The 19041-nt window shown below is 43.2% G+C and overlaps 1 long non-coding RNA gene across 1 annotated transcript; it reads right to left on the reverse strand.

The window, feature by feature from the left end:
• Positions 1-17954: 17954 nt before the first annotated feature.
• Positions 17955-18600, reverse strand: LOC148119262 (uncharacterized). Its single transcript, XR_015735415.1, has 2 exons — positions 18431-18600; positions 17955-18341 (listed from the first exon to the last, which is right to left on the reverse strand). It is a non-coding gene; the product is annotated as an uncharacterized LOC148119262 (long non-coding RNA).
• Positions 18601-19041: the final 441 nt, after the last annotated feature.

Here is a 19041-nt window from a genome sequence, read left to right on the forward strand (position 1 = left end):
CACCCAATGGGGGTGAGAACCGCCCAGTTGTCATCAGTGTCCAGGCAGAAGGACCTGACCCAGGTTAGGAGCTGGAGAAGTGAAACTGGGGACAGGGGAATCCCCAGCCCTGGGCTTCCCCACCCAGACCTCACCAGCCTGGGGACTAAGATTTGTCAGGGCCCTGTCCTTGGGATGGAGCGCTGTGTGTCATGGTGTCTCTGAGCCGCCTAAGGCCAACTGCTCCTCAGTTTAGTCTGGGTGAAACCTGGGAGCATGAAGTTTCCAGAGAAAACACACACAGCACTTAAAATGAATGTTTACGGAAACAGGTGCTGTCGAAGTCCTGGAGAGTGCGGGCTGCTGTGGACACCTGCATCGGAGGTGACTGGAGATTTTACAGCTCTGATTAAGCACGTTTGACACACTGTGTTATATGTGACTCTCCCTGCAGGAAGGAGGCCCTGCTTACCTCTACTTTCACTTTCTACTTCAGTTATGTGTGGTTGCAATTTGAAGACATCAAGTAAAAACCCAGAAAAACAAAAATTGTGTAAATCTAATTTTTCTCCACACTATTCAACATGGATGAAACTTCAAATACCAGTGTGTGCCTCTGCCATGAGAATCACTCACTGTCCAGGAACTCAAAAGCCAACTGTTATCAGATCCAGGGTCTCACAAGTCTGTGACATTCATCTCCCTCATCTCATCAGCTCAGAAAGAGTGAAGGTCAGAGAGAGGGAGGGAGGAAGGGAGAGAGAGAGAGAGAGAGAGAGAGAGAGAGAGAGAGAGAGAGAGAGAGAGAGAGAGATGGTCTCAGGTTATGTAACTTCTATCACACTGTCACCATTATTCTCTTTATTATTAGTTCCAGTTCCTCTCTGACTGGTTTATTCACTAAAGCAGCCGTACCATGGAAGTGTGTGCACACAGGGAAACGTGGAATGTAGACAGGGTCAGTCCCTTGCTGTTTTTGTCTCCACAGTGGTCTCTTCCCATGGAGAAGGGGTCCACTGTGCTGAGACAATGACCCAGGTCCACACGGAAAATCTCAGGACTATGGCATGAAGATCTGTGTAAAACACAAGCACCTGGAGCCACAGATGATCATCTGGGAAGAAACACTAGGAGTCTGAGTGTAAGCACAAGGCTGTGAAGACACGATCCCAAGTGAAGAGGCAAAGTCTCTATTTACAGGTGAGAGTCCTGAACTTCAGGTCTGCCAGTGCAAACTCTGACTCTTTCAGGCAGGAGATTTGGCTACAGAGCATTTGAGTGTGGGTTGTGACCACACTGCTGTAGTTTGCTGTTGGCAGGGGCCTTGAAACACCAAAGAGTTTTGGCAATAAACATGGTTATAGCCAGTACCTCTGCCTTAAGGCTAGAATCTCAGAAAGCTAAGGAATGGGCTGGGTCCAGCCATCAAATCCACGGCTTTAATCCTCTCCATATCGCTTAGCAAATTAAAAACTCACACGGTCATAAAAAAAAGAGATATATAGTAAAGAGAGATTCAAAGACGAAGAAAACCTCTAAATGGTTTACTTTGTTTAAAAATATATAGAGACTTTGGAGAAAAAAAAGAAAAAAAGAGAGTGGTTGAGGGTGGTGGCACACACCTTTAATCTGAACACTTGGAGACAGAGGTAGAAGGAAGTCTGCAAGTTCAAGGTGTGGTGGCACATGTCTTTAATACCAATACTTGGGAGACAGAGGCAGGTGGATCTCTGTGAGTTCAAGGACAGCCTGGTCTACAGAGGGAGTTTCAGGACAGCCAAAGATACACAGAACCTGTCTCAAAAACCCAAAAATTAAAAGTAAAAATAAAAGAAATGGGGGTTAAAATAAAGTCACACAAAGATGAAAAAACATACAGAGATTCTGGATACTGTATGGTATTATGCTCTCTTTGAATTCTTTGAATGCTGAGCAAGGAGCAACAGCTGCTAAAAGATATTTGTTTATAAATGCTGCTGAGTTAATCCATGGTAGGTTTTTTGAAAATACCTTGACTTCAAAATTGAAGTCTAAGCCGGGCGGTGGTGGCGCACGCCTTTAATCCCAGCACTCGGGAGGCAGAGGCGGGCGGATCTTTGTGAGTTCGAGGCCAGCCTGGTCTACAAGAGCTAGTTCCAGGACAGGCTCCAAAGCTACAGAGAAACCCTGTCTCGAAAAACAAACAAACAAAAAAAACCAAAAACAAAACAAAACAAAACAAAAAAAACCAAAATTGAAGTCTAAAGGTATGTTACTTTGGAGAAAAAGTTTTGCTTTTGTTTCCACAGAAAATGAGAGGTTGTGGATTTATTCTGAGTTAAGAAAAATCAGGTTTGATCAAGGAAGACCACCTGAGAAATCTCCGATAGGAACAGATGGCCCAGATGTCTGAGTTCTACATCCAGAACAGATTCAAGACTGCTGCCTGAGATGATCAAGACTTACAGGATACACCAGTCAGGACTTGATCATAATTCTAAATTTTCTTTAGGTCCCCATAAGATTATCAGTGCCCCCAACCAGCAGAAAGTAGCCTGGAAAACTATGCCCACATTCTCCAAAAATGGACTATGGATATTTTCCTTTGTTTAGAATGTTAGTTACAAGTTGTTATGGATAATGGTCAGGAGAAAAGCTAAACAAAGGAGATTATATTCAGAGTTCTTGTTTTGTTTTTTTAGAGGGGAAAGTGGTGTAGGACAATGGTCTGTATTCTGTCCATTATATTTTAAATAAATGCTGATTGGCCAGTAGCCATGCAGTAAGTATAGGTGGGACAATGAGAATTCTAGGAAAAGGAAAGTTCTTTCCACAGTGTGACCCAGCCACAGAAGAAGCAAGATGTGACTGCCTTGCCGAATGAGGTACCAAGGCAGGATATTTTCTAGAACTCTGAAACAACAGTTAAAGTAAGAGCAGTAATTGGTTAAAATGGGATCTCTTAACTTGGAATGAGGATGTGTGGGAGGGCCCTACTGAATCTGAGAACGTTGAACCCTTAGATTCTCAAGGTTTATCTCACCTGTAGAAGCAGTCTCTCTACCCTCAGCCACACCACCTGAAGAAAGGGTTTCTCTGTGTAACATTCCATACTGTTTTGGAACTCTCCCTGTAGACCAGGTTGGCCTCAAGCTCACTGAGATCCACCTGCCTCTGCCTCCTGAGAACTGGGATTAAAGTTATACACCTCCACTGCCCAGAGCTTTTTCACCTTTGAAGGAGAAAATTAATCCTTCATTGTCTGTTAACCAGAAGTGACTTTCTCTGAAGGAAATGTTAAGAAAGACAAAGAGAATCCTGATGTCCCTCAGAACCCACCAATAGTTACCTCTAGACCTATTGTTAGCATCCAAGTACACCTGGCCCTGACCCTTGGAAACCTGACAGAGTGTAACCCTGTACATATAGCAGGCAGTACCCTGGCCTGCTGTGTGGTCTCTGTGCACATGTGCTGTGCCCCATCCCTTTAAAGATAGAACTCCAACTACTACTTTCTCTTCTTTTTCTTCCTCTTCCTCTCTCTCATAGTTCTCTCTCTCCCATAGTTCTCTCTCTCTCTCTCTCTCTCTCTCTCTCTCTCTCTCTCTCTCTCTCTGCCTCTTTGCCCCCTCTGTGTCTCTTCATGAGACTTCTTTGTGCTCCTCTTCTCTATCTCCTTGCTTTCTTCCCCCCAATAAAACTCCACATAGCTCTGTCTGCATGACATGTCTGTCTCTCACCCACCCTGGGGCTCATTGGACCCACTGTGCCTGCTCAGGCCTATTTCATGCTATTATCATAACACCTATAACCAGACTGGAGGCAGAGCAGACAGCTAGAGGAGACGTAGAAAGTATAGTGCCAGAGGAATTACTGCAAAGCTAAAGAGGTTAATAAATTTGCTAATTCATTCCAGCAGAAGTCTGGGGAAGATGTGTGGGAATGGATTTTGAGGGAGTGGAATAATGGTGAAAGGAACATTAAAATTGGGTCAGATTGGATTTATTGATATGGGCCCTCTAAGTGCAGATTCTAAATTTAATATGGAAGCTCTCACAGTTTAAAAAGGTCAAAGGTTTCTTTGGATGGTTAGCTGCAGCATTTGTCACATGTGGCTTTCTGTTAAAAACTTGGAGCTGCCTGACATCCCTTGGCTCAGTGTTGAAGGGATTTTAAGGCTCAGGGAAATTGCAGTGCTGGAGTGAGTGTGCTGTGTAAAACCTAATCCTCCACAAAGGAAGTCCAGAAGACACTCCCTTCATCTGCCATGTCCTCCACCTTTTCTGGTGGGGATTGGCTCTGCCACAAGATGCTAGAAATAAAAAAAAGCAATATCAGCACTAAGAGACAAAGTTATGACCATCAGTTTGTACGTCAAGAAATCAGAAGTCTGACAAGCAACCTAATGATGCATCTTAGTGGTCAAAGATGCAAAAAACAAACAAACAAAGCAAAACATTCCACCCCGAAAACTCACTCTGCCCAGGTGTGCCACACTGACAAGATTAGCTGCCATAGAAAGCAAACCTGCATGTGTAGTTGGTTATGTGCTGTCAACAACAATACCCAGGGCAGACATCATCTGGATTATTTTTAGAGACTTTTAATTTCATCTTATATATTTTAGTATTTTGTTTGTACATCTGCGCACATGTGCAGTACCCTTGGAGGCTAAAAGAGGGCGACAGATGCCTGGAACTGCAGTCACAGATGGAGGGGAGCTGCCATGCAGGTGCTGAGAACCAAACCCACATCCTCTGTAACAGGAGCCGGTGCTCTTCACCATTGAACCACGTCTCCAGCCCCACCATCTGCTTCTGTTCGAGGTAGATCAGGGGCTCAGTACTTCCTATGGCAGCCACCACCTGCAAGAACATTACTAGAGGAAGGTGGAAGAGGGCGGCGGCTGCACTGGTGTTCTGGAAGAGCTAAGGGGTCACATTGGTGACAGGATTTGAATCTTCGGAACTCTGGTTAGACATCTACCTCTCACCCTTTAGTGTTTTTATGGGGACTTTACTGTGTAGCTAGATCCATAGTGGTGTGTCTTAGTCAGGGTTTCTATTGCTGTGATGAAACACCATGACCAAAGAAACTAGGGGACGAAAAGGTTTGTTCATCATTGGAGGAAGTCAGGACAGGAAGTCACAGAAGACAGGAACCTGGGGTCAGGAGCTGATGCAGAGGCCATGGAGGGTGCTGCTTACTGGCTTGTTCATCATGGTTTGTTCAGTTTGCTTTTATTTTCTGTTAAAGGAATGGTGGGCCGCTTCCCACTGCCCGCCCCGCTAGCTTTACCTGAAATAATTACATGGAAACTGTATTCATTCAAACACTGCCTGGCCCATTATCTGTAGCCTCTTATTGGCTAACTCTTACATATTGATCTAACCCATTTCTAATAATCTGTGTAGCACCACAAGGTGGTGGCTTACTGGGAGGATTCTAACCCACGTCTATCTTGGGCAGGAGAAGCATGGCGACTGCCTGACTCTGCTTTCTTCCTCCCAGCATTCTGTTCTGTCTACTCCACCCACCTATGTTCTAACCTATCAGGCCAACCAGTTTCTTTATTAATTAACCAATGAAAGCAACAGAAATACAGAAGACCCACCTACATCATCTCCCCTTTTTCTGTTTAAACAAAAAGAAAGGCTTTAAGTTTAATATAGTAAAATTACATATAACAAAACAGTTATAAAGCAAGAATTACAGTTACAATATTTATATCTACTTTATCTTTTATTATACCCAAGGAAAACTATAACTATAACTAACCATTCTTCAACTCCATCAAAGACTCCAGAAGGATATAAGTAAGCAATTTCCAAAATTCTAGAAATGACAGAGACATCTTGCTGCCTGTACAGTCACCCAAATTTCCTCTGTAGCGTTGGGGCATCCATTTCAGCCTACAGGTCCATAGTATCCAGCAGATATTTCCATGAAGCAGGAAGTTTCAAAGACAGTTCAGTCACTATCTGCTGTGTCCTGCAGAATGTCTCGCAAACTCTTTCATGAATCAGGAACCCCGAAAAACCATCTCATCTACCATCTGGTTGTTCTAAAACTCACTCTATAGTCCAGGCTGACCTCGAACTGACATCCACTGGCCTCTGTCTCACAAGTGCTGGGAGTAAAGGGGTGTGCCACTATGCCCAGCTCTCAGCCAAGGACTGCCAGCCTGGGGATGGCACCACCCACAATGTACTAGGCCCACCCTCATCAGTTACTAAATAAGAAAATGCCAGCCAGGCAGTAGTGGTGCTCACTGTTAATCCCAGATCCTAGAAAGCAGAGGCAGGTGGATCTCTGAGTTCGAGGACAACCTGGTCTACAAAGTGAGTTCCAAGATAGCCAGGGCTACATTAAAAAAACCTGTCTCAAAACAAAAAACAAGAGAGGGAGAGAGAGAGGGAGGATGGGATGGAGGAAGGGAGAGAGGGGGGAAGAAAATGCCCTACAGGCTTTCCTACAGCCTGATCCTATGAAGACATTTTCTTAACTGAGGCTCCCTCCTCTCAGATGACTGTTCCTGGTGTCAAGTTGACGTAAAACCATCCAGGACACATGGGAGTGGGCAGGAAGGGTGTTCTAATGGTAACTGAGTGGGGAAACATAGCAAGGCTTTCCTAGAGTTTTCTGGTATTCTCTGTGAACATCTCCTACCAGGACTCAGTCAAATCTCTTCAGAAATGGGGATCTCTTAAGGAAAGATGGCCCAGTGGTGAGAACACTTGCTGCTCTTGCAGAGGACCCAGACTTGAAGCCCAGTCCTCCTCTCAGGTGACTCACAACCACCTGTAACTCCAGTTCCAATCAGAACAAATTAGAATGAATAAAAGATGCCCACATTTAATGCAGTACTCCTGCGTGGCCTAGGAAAGCATGACAAGGGGAAGAGAGCAGGGGAGACCACACAAAACCTCAAGACCATGTGTTCCTTTTCTGGGCAGCAGCCTAAATAGCCTGTGGGGGTAGTTCACTGCTTGGCAGGCTTCTTTGGTTCTCCCTGGGGAGGAGTCACTGCTTGGTGGGCTTTCCCAGAGGTGGAGTCCAGACCAAGGCAACTCCCAGGGAAGGGGGCTTGAAATGGAGCTTCTTGCTCCATTCCTGCTCCATTGTGCTCCAAGGATGGATGCCAGGGGCTAGGGTGATGCTTTTAACTCAAACATCCCAGACTTCTGAGGTATCAGGAAGCTGGGATCTCACTTTCGACCAGACACTGATGTTGACATCAAAGCAGTCCTGTACGTCATTGAGGATCTTAGCATCATTCTCATCTGACACAAATGTCATGGACAAGCCCTTGGTACCAAACTGGCCTTTCCTGGTCATCTGGAAGGAGACAAGGGGTAGATCACAAGCCTCAAGGGGGAGACTGACATACAAGAGAGGAAACTGGATATTGCATGCACACATATACACACAGGAAGTGGGGTGAGGCTGGGCTGCTTACTCAGTGCAGGTAAGATGGGAAAGGAAAGAACCTTCAGGGAGGGGTCTGGAAGGAAGCAGGAGCTCAGGAGACTGAAGTTCATGTCAGCTCAGTATCCTGAGTGCAGGGCATCAGGACATCGTTAGTCCTTGTAGTGACAAGGACAGGAAAAACAGCTCCTGCTGCCATCACTCAGGAACCCAAGTGGGCAGGAACCCAAATTGAGAATTGATGGAAAACTTCCTTCAGCCAATAGCTTCTAAGAGGCTGGACGAGGTTATGTATGACCTTTTAGGTACCGCTGGTCCACTCAGTTCTCTCTCTCTTGTTCTCACATTACACTCCTTGATGTTGGACTTCTTGTTCCTAGTCTCAGTGGGGAAGTAAAGGGCTGTAGCTCAGGGCAGCACGGAGGTGACAGGATGGAGATGTCCCCTCCTGCCTGCAGGAATAGGAAGGTTGGCTGTGGAAGAGAACAGGGCAGTTCAGGGATAGGGGCCTGGTGTTTTGCTGCCTGGTGAAGAAGGACACTTAAAAGACATCCCACACAAGTTAAGAATTGAATATAATAGAGGGTTATTTATTTAGAAGTAGACTCACAGATCACAATGCTCTGCTGGAACAGGGAACAGCAACCAAATGCTGTAGCCAGAAGAGAGAGAGAGCAGACACATGCTTTACATCAGCATATATAATAAATGAGACCATGCCCAAGTGGGCAGGTAACTTACAGGCTACTGGCTGTAGGAATTTCTACAGCACCTCGCCCTTTTGTTTAAATAAGAGAGTTTTAATCCTAATACAAAATTACATACAATAAGAACAACTATAACAGGCAGAAAACATGATAAATGTTTCAATAATTATCCTATACTAATGAGTTTAAGTCTTGAATAATAAATAACTTGGCCAAGTCATGAGAGGAAAGTAACTACAACTATCTAGTCTTCAACCCCATCAAAGATCCAAGAAGGGAAAATAATATTACTTGAGTAGGCAGAAAGTGCAGTCAAACTACTTCAAAAATGTGCAACAAATGACAGAGACCACTGGCTACCTGGGCAATCACCCAAAGTCTTATTTTCAATGTTGGAGCAACCAACTTTGGCTAAGGCCTAGAATAACTGATAGATCATTTTCAGAGGGAAGAAAATTTTCAAAACCGTCTTACCCTGTCTTGGCAAGATTTAACAGTCTTTTTTCTTGCACAATGTCTGGACAGGATAAGCAAAGTGGAACACATCCATCTGCCAGATTTCATTCCTTTGAGTACCCTTTGGGTTACTCCCTGCAGGTAGCGGTATTTGGTTGTAGAAAAAACAAGTAGGAAATTTCTTTATAACCTCCTTAGCTTGTTGCCATGTAATAGAAAACTCTTTCTTTAACCTTTGCTATTGACATGATGTTTCATATGAATTTCCAAGGTCTTCAACACACTTTCAATCAGTAATCAATCAATTTCTACATTACCTTGTGCTAGAGGACCTGGCAGACTCATATGGGATCATATGTGTGTTATGTATTTGAGACAGAGCCTATTCCTGATTATATCTTGAACCTGTATGAATAAAGAAGTCAATTCTATATCATCTGGTATAAATTCAGCAGTTTCAGTATGCAAGACAACTCTTTCTGCTTACTGAGAATCAGTAACTATATTGAGAGGTTCTTTAAAATCCCTTAGTACCATGAGAATAGCATATAATTCTGCCTTTTGGACAGAATTATAAGAGCTTTGTTTCACCTTACTTAAATCTTCTGATTTGTAGCCTGCCTTTTCTGATTTATTTGCTTCAGTATAGAATGTATGGGCTCCAGTTATTGGTGTATCATGTAAAATTCGAGGAAGAATCTAAGAAGTTCTCTTTAAAAGGTTAAGTCTATTGATTTTGGGATAAGTGCTATTAATTTCTCCCAAAAATTAGTACAAGCCCTTTGCCAAGGTTCATTGTCTTCCCATAATTTTTTAATTTTATCAGCAGTAAAAGGAACTATAATTTCTGCTGGGTCTATGCCTGCTAGTTGGATGAAGTCTCAATTTCCCTTTTATAATTAATTCAGAGACTTTTTCCACATAAGTTTTTAATTTTTTACTTGATTTATGTGGTAAAAATATCCATTCTGAGATAATATCTTCCCTTTTCATTAAAATTCCTGTAAGGAGAATTCTGGAAGGCAATATACCTAGAATACAACTAAGATCTGGATTCACCTTATCCACATGTGCTTCCTGTAATTTTTTCTCAACAATTGTCAATTTCTTTTCCATTTCAGCTGTTAATTCTCTGGGACTATTCAAGTCTTTATCACCATCTAAGGTTTTGCTTAAATGAACTATTAGGTCAGGTGTTATCCCAACAGCTTGTTGTAGACTGGAAATGTCTTTTAACAATCTTTGAAACTTATTCAGAGTCTGCAATTGGTCTCTCCTAATTTATGCATTTTGTGTTCTAATTTTCTGTAAACCTATTTTATAACCTAGGTAACTGACAGAATCTCTTCTCTGTATTTTTTCAAGAGCAATTTGTAATCCCCATTTAGGCAAACTTTCTTTACTTCTTCAAACATTCTTTGTAAAGTATCTATATTTGAATCAGATAACAAAATGTCATCCATGTAATGGTAGAATGATTATAGATTTAGGAAATTGCTTATATATTATTTCCAATGGCTGACTTACAAAGTATTGACACAGGGTGGGGCTATTGAGCATTCCTGGTGGGACGATAGTCCATTGATATCTCCAAGTAGGCTGAGAATTATTATAGGTAGCCACTGTGATGGCAAATTTTTCTCTATCCTTTTCTTGTAATGGTATAGTGAAGAAGCAATCTTTCAAACCAATAAATATAAGAGGCCATCCTTTTGTTAATAGAGAAGGCAGAGGAATTCCAGACTGTAGAGGGCCCTTAGTTTGAATAACCTTGTTGATAGTTCCTAGAGCTGTCACCATTCTCCATTTACCAGATTTCTTTTTAACAACAAATACAGAACTCCAAGGGCTGGTTGATTCTTCAATATGCTGAGCATCTAGCTGCTCCTGTACCAGCTGTTCTAAAACCCAGAGTTTGTCTTCTGTTAAAGGCCATTGTTTAACCCACATGGGTTTATCAGTTAACTATTTTAAAGGCAAGGCCATTAGTACCTCTGAAGGTTTGCTAGTTGCTTTGTGTTCTTATACAGCCTGAATGGCTGGTGACCTTTGTTTATAATATCTTATAATATCCTTCCCAGAATTATGAGTTTCTGGGACTGTAGGAATGTTAACCTGGGTATTCCATTGCTGCAGCTGATCATGACCTCATAAATTCACTGCAATATTAGCTCCATATGGCCTCAGTCTTCCTTTGTGTCCTTCTGGCCCTGTGCATTCTACTCACCTTGTGCTCTGTTTCTTAATATCCTTAGACATGGATTCAATTTTGTCTGTCAAATGAATGTTACCCTTTTCAATCGCATTAATTTTTCCAGGTAACTTTTGAGTTTTGATGGTATTAATCCCTTCAGCTAGCTGTCCATTATTAGTCTGTAAAGACTGCATTATTTCTAAAAGTGCCTCATTCTTGGCTCTGTTATCAAACCATTTTTTAAGGATATAATATGAAGAAAAAACTGAGCCCCAATATCCAATGAATGGATGTATTGCAATAACCATATAAGCAGTGCAGAATACAATCCATAGTATTAGAAAAAAGTTACTAAAAGTTTCCATGGTAATGTAGCCTGCCATTATATAACCTCCAAGGTTATTGATTTACTAATTACCTGTTATGAGGTCCGGTAAATTGTTTTAGGTGTAATAATCTTTATTGTCCAGCAGGTGTCGTGGTTGCAGAGTTGCAACTACTGGTGCAACCTGGTGCCATGAACAGTCCTGAGCCGCTTAGGTTTCCCCACCTTGGTGCTGGTTAAATACTGAGAAATATGCTTTGTTTGCCAAATTAAAAGCAATTAAATCTATTCTGTATGCTGAGCAAGAAGCCCAGAATTTAGCAGCAGGGAGGAAAAACTGGAAGCTACACAGAAGCTGTGCAAGTCACCACGCATTGCTGTCTGTGTCATTCAAGTAGCTGACAGAGATGAACCAGGGCTCCCTGAGACCAGGCTGGATACTGATGTGGAAATAATGCAGCAAGTGTGAGCCTGGGGGTGGGGCACAGTGATACCCCAATCTTCCTCCTGGGACCTTGGGCAGGGTGCGGGACTTGGGACATGGGTGAAGAAGGGGCTGGAGAGTCTGGCTGGGCTTCCCGATGCGGTTCCCACACTCCAGACAGAGCCATTTCCCTCCTGACCTCACACTCACCCACGCAGGTGGGGACTAGGGCAGTTGCCAGCAGCAGGAGCAGCTTGTGTGTTGCCATCACACCCATTGCCCCCATCTCAGATTTGTGGGGAATCAGAGTTTGTAGGCAGTAGTGCTGGTGCCTGGACTCTGACACAATGTATGTATATGATAGCTCTGGCTGGTTCTCCACCCAATGAGACTGAGAACCGCCAAGTTGTCATCAGTGTCCGGGCAGAAGGACCTGACCCAGGTTAGGAGCTGGAGAAGTGAAACTGGGGACATGTGAATCCCCAGCCCTGGGCTCCCCACCCAGACCTCACCTGGGTACTAAGACTTTGCTGAAAACACATTTATGGATTTAAGAGTATTTTCAGGATACAAACATACTGCCTGTCTTAGCATGTTGATTAAACCATCCAGGAAGCCAGGATTCAACCATAAGATTCTCAAATGTTAGTTAGTAATCATGGTAGTTTGAAAGAAAATGTCTCCAGAAGGGAGTGGCACTGTTTGGAGGTATGGCCTTGTTGGAGGAGGGGTGGTCTTGTTGGAGGAAGTGCGTCACTGTTGGAGTGGGCTTTGACGTCTCCTATGCTCAAGCTATGCCCAGTGTCAATCTACTTCCTGTTGCCTTCAGATCAAGATGTAGCTAGCTAGCACCATGTCTGCCTGCTCACTGCCATGTTCTCCATCATGATGATAATGGACTAAACCTCTGAAATTGTAAGTCACTACCTCAATTAAATATTTTCCTTTATAAGAGTTTCTGTGGTTATGGTGTCTGTTCACAGCACAAGAAAGAAGCCTTAACTAAGACAGTAATCCAGACTTAAACACAAAGATAATGAGAAAGTTGTGTTCTTCAACACATTCCAGATATGATGTAGGAGGGTCTTCTGTTTCGTGTTGATTTCATTGATTAAATAAAGAAACTGCCTTGGCCTTTTGATAGGGCAGCAGCTTAGATAGGCATAGTAGACAGAACAGAATTCTGGGTGGAAAAAGGCAGTGTGGCAGACGTCATGGCTCTCTGACCCAAGACAGACGTAGGTTAGGATCTTTCCTGGTAAGCCACCACCTCGTGGTGCTACACAGATTATTAGAAATGGGTTAATCAAGATGTGAGAGTTAGCCAATAAGAAGCTAGAACTAATGGGTCAGGCAGTGTTTAAATGAATACATTTTCTGTGTAATTATTTCAGGTGGCCAGGAGCTGGGCAGGACGAAAAGCCCACTCCCCTCATTACTACAGAGTGGTTGCCCAATGTGGTCTACTAACTCCATGTAAAACCCTAGAGGGCTTAAAAAGGAGACAGAGAGAGAGAGTTTAACACAGCTTTTGCTGTTTGTGGGTGGCATGCTGCAGAGAGAATTTCCTGATTCAGCAGCCTTATTTAAAAAAAAGCCACACCATTTTAAAACAAGGCTTCCTGTGCCCTGCTGCCAGTGCAAACTCCTGGCTATGGAGTATTTGTGGGTCAGAAAGAACGTATCTGAGATCATGCCCATGGGTCAGCTCTTCCTGCCTGGGCAGATGGCGGAATCAGGTTTACTAGGCATGCACAAGCAGGAGAGCATGGCAGATTTCTGCCACCATACAGAGAGATGTTTCCAGGCTATGCAGTGCTCTGCCTGGCAGATTTCACTGTAACTCAGATAAAAAGCTCATTCTTAGAGTTAAAGTGCTGAGTGTGGCTCCTACCTGGCGGTCGCAGAGCTAGCAAAAATGGTACGTCCACCATTTTGAAATTGGAGAGAGGTGGAGCCAACATCCAGAACAGCCCACCACTCCACAGCTCAGAGGCACAACTGATTCAGAGGCACAAGGGGTTCCGCCATGTTGGACTGGGCTGGGCAGGAAACAGGCATTATTGTATTGCCCCTACATGGCACAAGCTAAGTTTTTAAGAAGTGCTTAGCATTTTAAGAAGTGCTCCTGGATAGTAAAGAATTACAGATTCACAATAGGACAGATTCAGACATAAAAGACCTCTAAATGGGTCATAGTGTTAGACATACATAGGCTTGGGAGAGAGAAGAAAAAGAATATAGAGAATAAAGTTAATGTCTTAAAAAAAGGTAAAGTCTTTAAAGAGGCACAGTACAGATAGTTACAGATTAAAAGAAATAAAGAAAAATAAGCCATGTAAAACTGGAAAATTCACAGAGAGCCTGAATTCTGTATATTGCATTTTCTTTGAATTTTTTGACTGTGAAGGAGCTAAATGCAGAGAAACATTTCATTGTGTGGGCTGCTAAGCTGATCCAGCATAAATGTTCTAAAGGTATCATGACTTCCAAATTTGGGTCTAAGTATATGATGCTTTGGAAAAGAGGTTCTTGTTTTGTTTTCACAGAAGATGAGGCCCTGTGGATTGCTTCTATCCCAATATGGTATGATAGACCACACCCTCCTGAAAGGTCACCGTGAACACCTTCAAAAAATTATTTTGCTCAACTGCTGACTGAGAGCAACAGGTTATACCATGAAAGACCTGAATAACAGTGCCCCCATACAGCAGGAAGCAGTTTGGAGAGAAATAACTGCGCCCATATTCCCAAATATTGTTTATAAATGTCCTTTAACATTTAAAGGGGGATATGATATAGATATGAATAATTTGCATTGGTATGGATTTTAAGGTCAATTTTGTTATATGTATTTCTGATGTTGACTAAGGTATTGTGATCATGTAGTTCATTTAAAAATGTAATATTTAATTAGGAAATATAGGTTGTTAATGGATAATCATCAATAATAGTCAAGCTTGTAGTCATGTTAGTTAGATTTTCTAGATATATAGAGATATATTTCAATTAGATAGGCATTCTTCATATCTTTAAAAGACTACAGAATATGGCATTTAATGTTTTAATAACTTAGGACTTTTCATGACAATGAGACACGTCTGCTCCTGGCAGCACCAATCTACTTCAAGAGGAATATGGGCATCGAAGAGGCTCCTTATGGAGTTGGTTAGTCATTTGGGCAAGAAACTGCTCTTGCCTGGACTGTTGCATAAACTGGACACAAAGAACCCACAGAGAGAGGAATGCTGAACTTGCCTAAAGGTGAGATGTTCCTTCAGGGTTCCTGCTTCATGAAAGAGTCTGCAAGACATTCTGCAGGATACAGAAGAAAGTGACTGAACTGTCTTTGAAATTTCCTGCTTCATGGAAATGTCTGCTGGATACTATGGGCCTGTAGGCCGAAGATGTATGCCCCAATGGTACAAAAAAACTTTAGGTGACTGTCCAGGCAGTGAGATGTCTCTGTCATTTCTAGAGTTTTGGACTTCTCATTTACTTAGGTAATACTATATCCTTTTGGAGTCTTTGATAGAGTTGAAGAATAGATAGATAGTTACAGTTATAGTTTTCCTTTGTTAAGATAAAAGATAAAATAGATATAAATATTGTAACTATAATTCTTGCTTGGTAACTGTTTTGTTATATGCAATTTTACTATGTTAAAGAGAAAGTCTTTCTTCTTTGTTTAAACAGAAAAAGGGGAAATGATGTAGAAGGGTCTTCTGTTTTGTGTTGATTTCATTGGTTAAATAAAGAAACTGCCTTGGCCTTTTGATAGGGCAGCAGCTTAGATGGGTGTAGCAGACAGAACAGAATTCTGGGAGGAAGAAGGCAGTGTGGCAGACGCCATGGCTCTCCGACCCAAGATGAATGTAGGTTAGGATCTTTCCCAGTAAGCCATCACCTTGTGGTGCTACACAGATTATTAGAAATGGGTTAATCAAGATGTGAGAGTTAGCCAATAAGAGGCTAGAACTAATGGGTCAGGCAGTGTTTAAATGAATACAATTTCTGTGTAATTATTTCAGGTGTACGCTAGCCGGGTGGCAGGAAGCAGCCCGCCACTCCCTTTTACTACACAGATACAAGACAACTGTTTGCTATAGAGAAGCTGTATCAACTGTAACATTCCAGATCGGTACCCCCGAAGCTAGCATGTCCAACTGAAGAATTTTATGGTAGAAAATCACTCTGCAATCTTTTATGCTTTCATTCAGCATAAAGAATTACAGAATAATTCTAGTAGTGTTTTGTGTCCATGGTGGCATGCTACTCTGAGGGCAGGAAAACAAAGGTCCAGCTCTCCATGATAATTGAAATAAATTAGACAAGTTGTAGGTAGGGCTTTATACCCTCCTTAATTCTGCTGTCAGCTGGTAGTCACATACAGTTTTTAGAATTTTAACTGGTATTGTAACATTAAGGAATTTGATGACTTGCACTTTTGTAAAAAAATAACTTTAAATGAAACAATTATATCTATATTTTTAAATGAGTTCATGGAGCAGCACATTAAATTCAGATATTTTGTTTTTATATTAACTCTTGCCTTTTGAAAATGATTTTTTCCTTTCATTCTTTCTTTTTTTGCCTTTATGACACTGTCTTTATTTGTAAAATATGATATGTAGCTAATGCTAACTTGGTTTTTACAATCAAAGTTCATTCAGTGAACATACACCTGTTCATATACTCCAATTATAATGTAATTGGAGAAAATACTGATGTTAAAACAAAATATTAGATCTGTAAAAGTCATATTATAGCATGTACAATACAACTAGAAAATCCTCAGTTCCCGACAGCACAGTGTCTTGTGACAGCTTGGGAACATGGTCTTAGGTTTACTGAGGACAGAGCAGAATTCACAGTGGGCTGATGATGTTCTTGTCACTAAGTGCCTTAAGAACTGATGCTGAGAAGCAGCTGCTGGGACTCCTCGTTACCAAGACTCTGGTTTCCCAGTATGTCTGCTGACCACTTACTAATAGCTTAACTGTCATGGTGTGGGAGAATTGTCTGTATTCTGTCAATCATGTATTTTAATAAAATGCTGATTGGCCAGGCAGGAAGTATAGGTGGGTCAACCAGACAGGAAGTAGAGGCGGGGCAATGAGAATAGGATAAGGCTAGGGAGGAAGAAACTCCCTCGGCACTCCTGCGCAGATCACTGAAGAAGCAACATGTAAGCTGCCCCCGCTGGAAAAGGTACTGAGCCATTATGGCTAACATAGATAATGATAATGGATTAATATAAGTTACAAGGACTAATAAGAAGCCTGACCCAATGGGCCAATCAGTTTATAACCTTATGGAGTCCTGTGTGTGATTTTCTTTGTTGCTTGCCAGCTGTTGGGGTACTGGGAGGGACAGAAACCCCAACAAGCTGGCCCTCATGCTACACTGTCAGAGACCTAAATGCAAACACCAGTGACCCTACAGGCCAATTAAAATGAGAGTTGCCAGCAGCTTCCATCTCCATTTTCATGGGTGGAAGATAAATCTGTATTTTACACTTAAAATTCATACAAAAGCCAAGTCCCGAAGTATCGTCCCCAAGATAAAAGTTCTAATATTCAACTCTGTTAAAAGGGTGGAGGGTGGAGTTAGGGTGCTTACAGAATTTGAACCTCACACCTCTCAGCTCATGGCTGCAGCTGAGCCTTCTGCATCTAGCTTGACCTTCCACTGGAGATGGAGTCAATGCTGGAAAGTCTTCAGCAAGTGTTGGTGTGAGAGGAAGAATTCAACACAAAGTCACCATGTAGCTGTTTGTCTCCGGACCAGAAGCTTGAGATCAATTGCAACACTGTGAACCTGCCAGGCATGTTTTCTGAGTATGTGAGGGAGATGTTGTAAGTTGGAGCGGGGCAGAACACAGTCCCCAAAGGACCGGATCCATGTTGAGAACCTGTGGATCAGTCCTCTCTGCTGATCCTACAGACAGGAGTTGGATTCTGAAAGATGGGGAGGGGAGAACCTCCAGACAACAACCATGGAAGGAGGCAGGAGCTCAGGAGGCTGAAGCCCATCTCCTCAGCCCACAGTCTCCTAAGTGTGGGGGCCTGGTTGGGCCTTGAGGAGACAGGGATGGAAACACCTCTTACTGCTGTCACTCAGGGACCCCACAGGATAATGAGGCAGACACCACTCACAGGAACAAGAACAGGCCTAGTCCTCCATACTAACTAAAAAGGCGAGATATAAACTCAGAAGACAGGGGAAGAGCCACAGCCAGCACTGAGTTCAGGGTAACCTGTCAGAGCAGCCCTGTGTCCCTTTGATCAGACTCTGTCACATGTGGTTATACTAAGTGACAAGGACAGAGAGCCAAGGAGGACATAGCCAGGAGTGAGCACACCACATGACTGAGCGCCACCTGACACAGCCCCACCCTCACTCAGCTCCCACAGACTCCTCCTGTGCCCACCCTGACACTCAGCACAGCAAACACAGATCCTGGAAGGTTCTCCATGCTGACATTTATTTTCTCCACCACACTCACAGAATTCTCTACTTCAATTTGATCTGCCAATCTTTCGGATAAATGTCATGAAGAATCAAGTTCACATTCAGATTCTTATGTTCAGTGGGGAGGTCAGGGGCTGCAGCTCAGGGTAGCACGGAGGTGACAGAATGGGGATGTGCCCTCCTGCCTGGCTGGACAAAGATGTTGGCTGGGAAGGGAGCACAGGGCAGTGCAGGGACGGGATCCAGGTGTGCAAAGGTGAGGTGGGCTCCCCAGTTCTTCACATTGTTTTCACAGGAGAAAGCAGACAGCTTCAGACATTTGTTGTTTCTTGAGTCAGAACATGTCCCAGTGAGGCAGCAGTCTGAAGCTAGGAACTAAGAGTCGTGAAGTCATTATAAAGACATCTCAAAGGCCTAATGTGTAAATCCTGAGAGTACCTGGGACCCATTCCTCTCCTCCTTACCTCAGCCCCAATCCCAGGCCCCCAGATGTCATCTTTTCAAGCCTCCAGAGAAGACAGAGCTCTGGGAACTGCCCCTGTCTGCAGAATAAGAAAGGACAAGGCACATGCAGGAGACTGAGAGGCTGGGGCTGGAGGAGGAATTAGGACCTGGCTGTCCTCCCCACCAGCTCCGGTTCTACCCTAAGGATCTCAGGTACAATCCTGCTCCTCACACACTTACCCACAACATAAGCTTAGTCTCGTTTTATACCTGTGAGAAAAGCTGTGAGAGACCAGGGAAGACCCTGACCCCAGGATGTTTCCAGAACTGACAGCAGACCCTGGTTAGAGACAGTAGTAATGAGGGGTGTGGTTGTGTTTTCCAATAAAGAGGCAGAGCACACTTCTAAAAGGGGCTGAGAGAGAACTCAGACCCTGCCCTTCCCTACCTGTGTTTCTCCTCCTCTTCCTCACAACAGCCACCACAGCTCCAATGATCACAGCTCCAAGGAGAACCAGAACAGCAATGACTGCCATGATGGGGACCATGGACTGAGGCTCTGGGAAGGGAAGGACAGGAAGGGAGGTAAGGGTCATGACCCCAGCTCTCATCCCTGACCCTGCTCAGGGTC

Source organism: Myodes glareolus, chromosome 18, assembly GCF_982192425.1.
Source record: "Myodes glareolus chromosome 18, mMyoGla1.1, whole genome shotgun sequence".
NCBI classification, from domain to species: Eukaryota; Metazoa; Chordata; class Mammalia; order Rodentia; family Cricetidae; genus Myodes; species Myodes glareolus.